This window comes from Dasypus novemcinctus, chromosome 25 (genome assembly GCF_030445035.2).
Source record: "Dasypus novemcinctus isolate mDasNov1 chromosome 25, mDasNov1.1.hap2, whole genome shotgun sequence".
Classification (NCBI taxonomy): domain Eukaryota; kingdom Metazoa; phylum Chordata; class Mammalia; order Cingulata; family Dasypodidae; genus Dasypus; species Dasypus novemcinctus.
This window is the reverse complement of record NC_080697.1, coordinates 40,229,020-40,235,987: the sequence shown is the minus strand read 5'-3', so window position 1 is coordinate 40,235,987 and position 6,968 is coordinate 40,229,020. Positions and strand designations below refer to the sequence as shown.

General features: G+C 33.4%; 1 non-coding gene across 1 annotated transcript; it reads right to left on the bottom strand.

Annotated features, from left to right (window-relative positions):
* Nucleotides 1–6,090: 6,090 nt before the first annotated feature.
* Nucleotides 6,091–6,196, bottom strand: LOC111759188 (U6 spliceosomal RNA). Its single transcript, XR_002793265.1, has one exon. It is a non-coding gene; the product is annotated as a U6 spliceosomal RNA (small nuclear RNA).
* Between the last annotated feature and the right edge of the window lie 772 nt (nt 6,197–6,968).

The window sequence follows — 6,968 nt, the reverse complement described above, 5'->3', positions numbered from 1 at the left end:
GATGCAAGTAAATAGCCAAATGCCCTCCTCTAATGGCAGAATGAACATGACTTGGATTGTTTTGGTAATGGACCAAAACCATGAATTGTTTTCTACATAGCTGTGAACTAGAGACTGAATTTATTTTTACATTAGCACAGCATCTCAAGAACAATGAAAACCATCAGGAGAAGTCACTATTCAAACTATGGGGAGCTACCGCACAAACAACAAAGTTCAGAAGGCCACAAGAAGGTCATTTAGAGACAGAGACACATACGGGGAGATCAAGATCACTGAGAGTAATCTGTGCAGGTGAGGAGGAAGGGGAGTTTCCAGGCAGTGTGGGTGGGAAGGTTGACCCAGTATCAGGAATAACCAGGTATGCTCAAAGCTCACCTGTATGACTCAATATGATGTTAAGGTGGGTTGATCTGGCATGAACAGACAGAAGTATAGTTCTTAGGAATAATCCATGGAAATGCAAAATTTAAAAACAAACTTTTATAATCTTTTGAACATCTATCAGATCTAACCAAATTACTGGCAACAAGAAAAAGCTAAACCATTCCTGCAAAGGTGAGGTGGGGTTTCACATGAAATGAGTGAATTGCTCAAATAAATAAATCATCATGTAATGTCATATTAACTGTCTTCAAAATGATAAAAAAAAGCACTACCTGCTCAACCATATGAGCTGGAGAAGCATTTATTTCCAGCATCTTAAAATCTGGGATTTATATTTTTGAGATTGAGATATTTATACCTCATAACTAAAAGTTTTTGTTGTTGTTGTTGTTATGCCTTTTAAAAATCTTACCTGGTTCTTAAAGGAAGAGGTTGATGAAGTTTTCTACATCAAATGATTTATTAGAAAGGGAGGAGGACTGTATATGCCAAATGCTTTCTTAGCTAAAATCGTGGGAGCAGAAGCCAGGATTTATATGGATAATATAACACAATAAGGCAAGTAAATGAAACAGATACTCATTTTTCCCTAACTGTTAATTGGTTGGCTTGAGGCATTTACAATTGCAAACAAGTGTACAGTGATGTACCAGTCTGTGCACATTATGCTTATACATTTCAGAACTTAAATCTCATCCCTTAAAAAGCCTTGGGCAAGTCACTTAACTAATCTATATAACTTTCTCCATCTGTACATCAGGAATAATTCTCATAGCTCACTGGGATATAATTAATCTTTGGATCTGTACCCATACAGACAGAATTCGGTACAGTGCAGTATCAGTTACTTTGAAAATCTGGGTTTACAGCACCTGTTATTGAGGATGAAGTTGTTTGTGTTCAGTAATATATGCCACCCAAAGTTTCTAAAATGCTCTAACCCTTTTCTCCACATCATGCTACAAAGTCTTAACAATATGATGAGTAGTAACAGATGGGGTCAAATAATAGATGGAATAATTATCCTGAAAATTTCAACCAGAGTGATGCACTAAATTGATGACTGTTGAATTGTTGGATTTTTTAATGTGAAGGTGAATCACTTATGAAAGTCAGTGGTTGTGGCACAGGAGTCAGAAGGATTCACAGTCTTGATATTTTTAATATTTTGAGCCAGATTCTTGGTAGTGGGGCACTTCCCTGTGCATTGTAGACTGTTTAATAGCATCCTTGGCCTTCACTCACCAGTTGCCACTGGAGCCCCTGCCCAGTTTTGACAACCAAAAACTATCTCCAGAATTGTCAAATGTTCCCTGGTGGATGGGTGTGCTACAAGTTGAAAACCACTGGTCTACAAAATTCATTACATATATTAGGAGGGCAGTAAATATTTGTTAAGGAATGAAATATGTAGCTAAATCTTAATCTTTCTTTCCCTCATATTATCTTGGAAAAAAGATAAAAGAAGTTTTAATTATTAACTTCTAAATTTATCAAAAGGAAAGTTAAACTCAGTAAATTAAGGAAGAGTATCTTTAAATTCCATCAGTATTCCCTCAAAATTATTTCAACTATTTGAATAATACTTGCCTCTAATTGAGTTCTTTGGCTAAAATTTGCAATGGCATTCTATGAGGCCAATTTTTAGGCATGTCACCTTGGGCAGATCACTTTATCTCTTTAAACTTTAGTTTCCATATCTATTTTAATGGTCAGAAGATGAATATTTAACATTGAAAAATTAAATTTGCATTTGAGCGTTCAAAATATTCTTATAAAAAAGAACCATAATTTGACTGGTAATGTGGGTAGGGGTTTGTATGAGGAAGTTGTATTATTACAATATTGAATTACATAGCACTGATCATTTCAGTGGTTTTTTTTTTTTCCCTCAATACAAGATCCATTAGGATATTTATTCCTGAGTGTTAGCCAGACCATACTTTAAAATCCTAGTGGTGTAGATACAGAAATGGAGATTTACAGAGACATAAAGAGATAAAGTGACTTGTCTAAACTGACAGAGATGAGGCTCAGGCACCTATATACTGATTTGAAAAATGGGACCAAATCAAGACAGCACTGTGGTATCAGAGAAATCACTATTTTAGTAAGTTAAAAGCCAAAAAATGCATTGAAGAGTTCCAATATGAACCTGGTGTATTGCTCAAAAAAATCTTGATCTCTTTCAAACCTCTAATAAAATGGCAGTCTAAAATCACACACCACACACAATCTCTAAAGAATGGCTGCCTGTGAAATTTCATAGTTGAAAGTTTTATGTATTGTCCATAATGAATTCATTTTTCAAGACAAAGCTTAGGTGTAACTTTTTCTAAGAAACTGCTGTTGACTTGCCCAGATTATTCCAGTTGTCCCTCTTCTTTGCTGCCACAGTTTCATGCTTTTATTATTCCTGATGAATTACTGTCTTTGACAAATCTATCACTGCACTAGATTGTGATGTTTGTAAGGGCATGGTTGAGTCTTGTTCATAGTTGCATCCCTAGTGCATTACAGACTGGTAGGTATAAGATATATTGTTAGATATTTACTGAACTAAATTGATCTCAGGGATTTCGGTCCTTTTAACTCTCTTTCCAAAAAATTGTACACTTAATACTTCACCCCACACACATATATACATTCCTTCCTGCCTCCCTGCAGTACCCTGCATCACCCTATCCTAATTAAAGCATACTGACATAGTGCCCTATAAGTCCACAGAATACAACCAAGTTGGTTAAACAAGAGGCCAAATTTATTTGACTATTTGATTATATATACACTTTATCTCATTATTTGATTATATATACACACACGTGCATACACATATACATATCATATACATTATGATATATGTATGTGTGTATAAATATATACATATATGCTTATGTACTTATATTAATTAGTATCTTAGTCCACATCTCAATGATGTTAAAAGGAAATATTTCAGGTATTGACTGAAAAATTCAGGTATTGGCCAAAAAATTCCTCAGAAATTAGGTTTGCACAATTATTTTGGGTCTATGCTTCCAGAGATATTTTTACGTATCTCTCCTAAGAGATTACTTTATTGCACTGTACTAATGCTTGTTGTTGAGTATTTTTCTTTCCCACTGGATTTTGAGCTACCCCAGGGCAAACATAGGAACATTACGTGTTTATCTTTGGTTTCAAACACAGTCCTTGATTAGTATGAGACACGTGCTAGATGTGGATAAATGTACATATCCCTAAAGAGCTATGTTTCACGCCTCTTCGTGTATTCATATCTTGTTTGGCTTATTGCAAAGCAGTTTAAGTACCTGTAGTTACATATATTGGATATGTTTTTTTTTTCTTGAATTGTCACATAAATGAGGCAAAATAAAAAAGGTTCTTAACTTCTCAATCCCTCATGCAAATATCACAAGCATAGCACTTAATAGAATACATGTTGGTAGCCAGATATTTTGATCAAAAGGGTACTCTTTGCAGAAAATTATTTAGTTTGTGAGGAAATGGCATTGACAGTGAGACATGACTTACTACAGTAGTAAAGGATTCGGACCACTCAGATGAATGTGTTTGGCAAGAAATGGTAGAACAGATAGTACTGAGAATAAGGAGGTCACTCCAGATAGAAACAGTTTACATCTAAATAATAAATAGTTTTAACAGTCTGCTCTACAACCACGGAAACTGTCATTTTGTGTTTCTTGAATTCCTCAAACCAACAGATGCCTATAAGAGAATGATGAAGTCTCAGATTTTTTAGGAATGATGTCCTAATGAAAAATGTAAACAAGACTTTTCCTATTAATTGTCATTCCAAACTGATTTTTCAATGACTGGCAGATAAATTAATATCTTTAACTTAAAGCTTTTAATTTCTTAAGGGCAACATCTTTGCTCCTCCATTTGTATTTCCTGTCTCAATAAGTAGCAGCAGATTAACCCACTTGCAAATCCATCCAGCCATTCTCTTAGATAGCGTCTCCCTCAGTAAAATTTCCAAAACTTTAATATGATGTTGTGACTCTTTACTTTCTAGTTACTGCCTAATTCAAGCTAATCTTGCCATCTTCGACATTCACTACCCTTCTCACCTGGCCTTGACACCTCTATCTTTTTATTCTGTGTCACAATTTTCTGTTTGTCTGTCTACAGTCACTTTAGAATAGAGGCTCTATGCATGTTAAACAGTAAATATTTGATAAATACTTGTTGAATAATGGAACAAATGAATCATTCATCCTTTTACTGATACAAAATGGTAAATTGTTCATTGAATGAATAAAGAAACATAATTATATTTTGAGATTTAAATTTATGCTAGGAGAAGACAGGTCTGCCTCTGACTCCCAGAATATTGTACATATGTGTAAGTTTGTATATGTGTGCATATTTAAATTTATATATGGGTTATTTCTAAGACCAAGCATAGGATGATTCACCTTTTTTAATATCCCAGAGTATTGATTACAGTGTCAGTACTATAGCACTATGAATGTTATGGATAATTTTAGGAAAAGGACTGAGTCTAAACCACAAATATATTTCTTAATAGTTTGTCCAAAGAATAGCTTTTATTTTGCTTTTTCCAAATGTAGCCATCAAATGTACATGAATAAATTAGCAAACATAGAAGTCAGCGTCTAATTTACCATCCAACGGCATTGTGGAGGACTTGTTTCATTCTGGGCAAATTATGGGGCAGAAGGAGAAGGAAATTACAATTTAAATGAAGGATTGATCAGTCTGACTGAGATGCCTCTAACTGAAAACAATTGTTTTATTGAATGGGTATAATTTTAATACCCTGCAGATTTGATTTTAGTCCCTTTATCCTAAGGTACCAAATGGAGAAATGATTAGTCAGAATTTTCTAACATGACTAAGAAAATTAGTACCAATAAAAGAAGTATGGTTATAAACTAATGATAATTCTACTGATACTATCAAGCATGTATACTACCATTTAGAGAACACCTACTATATTCCAAGCATTTTAATTTATATCTATTATATTAATCATTTCAACTGTATAAATTGTACAAATATGTAAAAAATATGAATAATAGAAAGCATATGAATAAACACATATGCACCTAACAACAGAGCCCAAACAAATATGGAGCAAAACTGACAGAACTGAAGGGAGAAATAGACAATCCAACACTATTGGAAACCGAAGTACCCTGCTTTCAATAATAATTAGAAACAAGAAGTAAAGAAGAGATGATGCCAAGAAACTTTGCAACAACTATTCATAACACACTAAAGGGAAATAAAAACTATACACAAATAACACCCTAATCATCAGAAATAATGTTTCATGTAAAGTTTAAAAAGGAGAAAAATAGCAATAAGATAAACTATACATAGGAAAAGAAGAATTAATTTTCAAATAACGTTCCAGATTTATAAATAAATAAAAATGTAGGTATTTCAAAGAGCTACAGAAGAGATATATGGAGTAAAAGAAATTATAACAAAAGAGAACAAAAAGGGAGCAGACATAAATAAATGAAATAATGAAAATACAATGTTTTCAGAAATTAAAGCTGTTTTTAATAAATTCTAAAAAAAGACAGTGATAAAAGCATGGCCAGTATTATGGTGGAGAGGCTTTAAATGACAAAGGAACACTTATTTAATTTTTAAATATAGATTTTTATTTTTTTTAAGGACACATAAATTACATAAATGTTACATTAAAAATCGATGGAACACTTCACAAATTTGTGTGTCATCCTTGTGCAAGGGCCATGCTAATCTTCTCTGTATCTTCCAGTGTTAGTATATGAGCTGCCAAAGCAAGCACAGCAAGTTTATTTTTTAAATGGAAAGTCTGAGTTAAAGTTATTAGAAAGAAATGCTAGTCATAAAGTGTAGGTGAAGCAAGTTTTTATGTACATATTTGACAATCCCATAAAAAAAGGCATGGTAAGTTGAGTAGAGAAATACAGAGACAGATATAATGTAGGAAATATTTTCTGAAATAAAAGACCTGAATCTGCAGACATAAGATTTCATTATATCACAGAAGATGCCGATAAAGAATATTCAGTAATAAAACTTACCCTGGTGAATATACTAGACTTCAAAATAATTCGTCTGGTATCCAGGTAAGATTGTCAATTCACCTACAAGATAGGACAATAAGTTTGAATTCAGTCTTGTTCGCAGCAGCTTTCAATAATAATAGGAGGCTTAGGGTTGTCTATAAAATCCTCGGGGAATGTCAATGTCATAGATGCTTTCAAACTGTTATTCAAATAAGAAGGCAAAGGACAATAAAACTTATAACTGAGTGTGTGCACCGGGGAGTTATAAGAGAGGTCTGTACTTTCTGCTGACTTTTCTATAAACCTACGACTACTATAATAAATACACACATACACACAAGAGGGCAAAGAACCGATTGCCTTTCCTGGAATAAATTATTTAAATGTGAAATCTAATAAATCAAGTAATATTTGAATAGCAATCTTAGAAAAGGGTTTCAGATTGAGTTGAACATCTAGAACCTGAGATGTCTGGCTTCTGGCCAAAATCCTACATAGGATTTTCAGGCCTGATCACACATAATTACC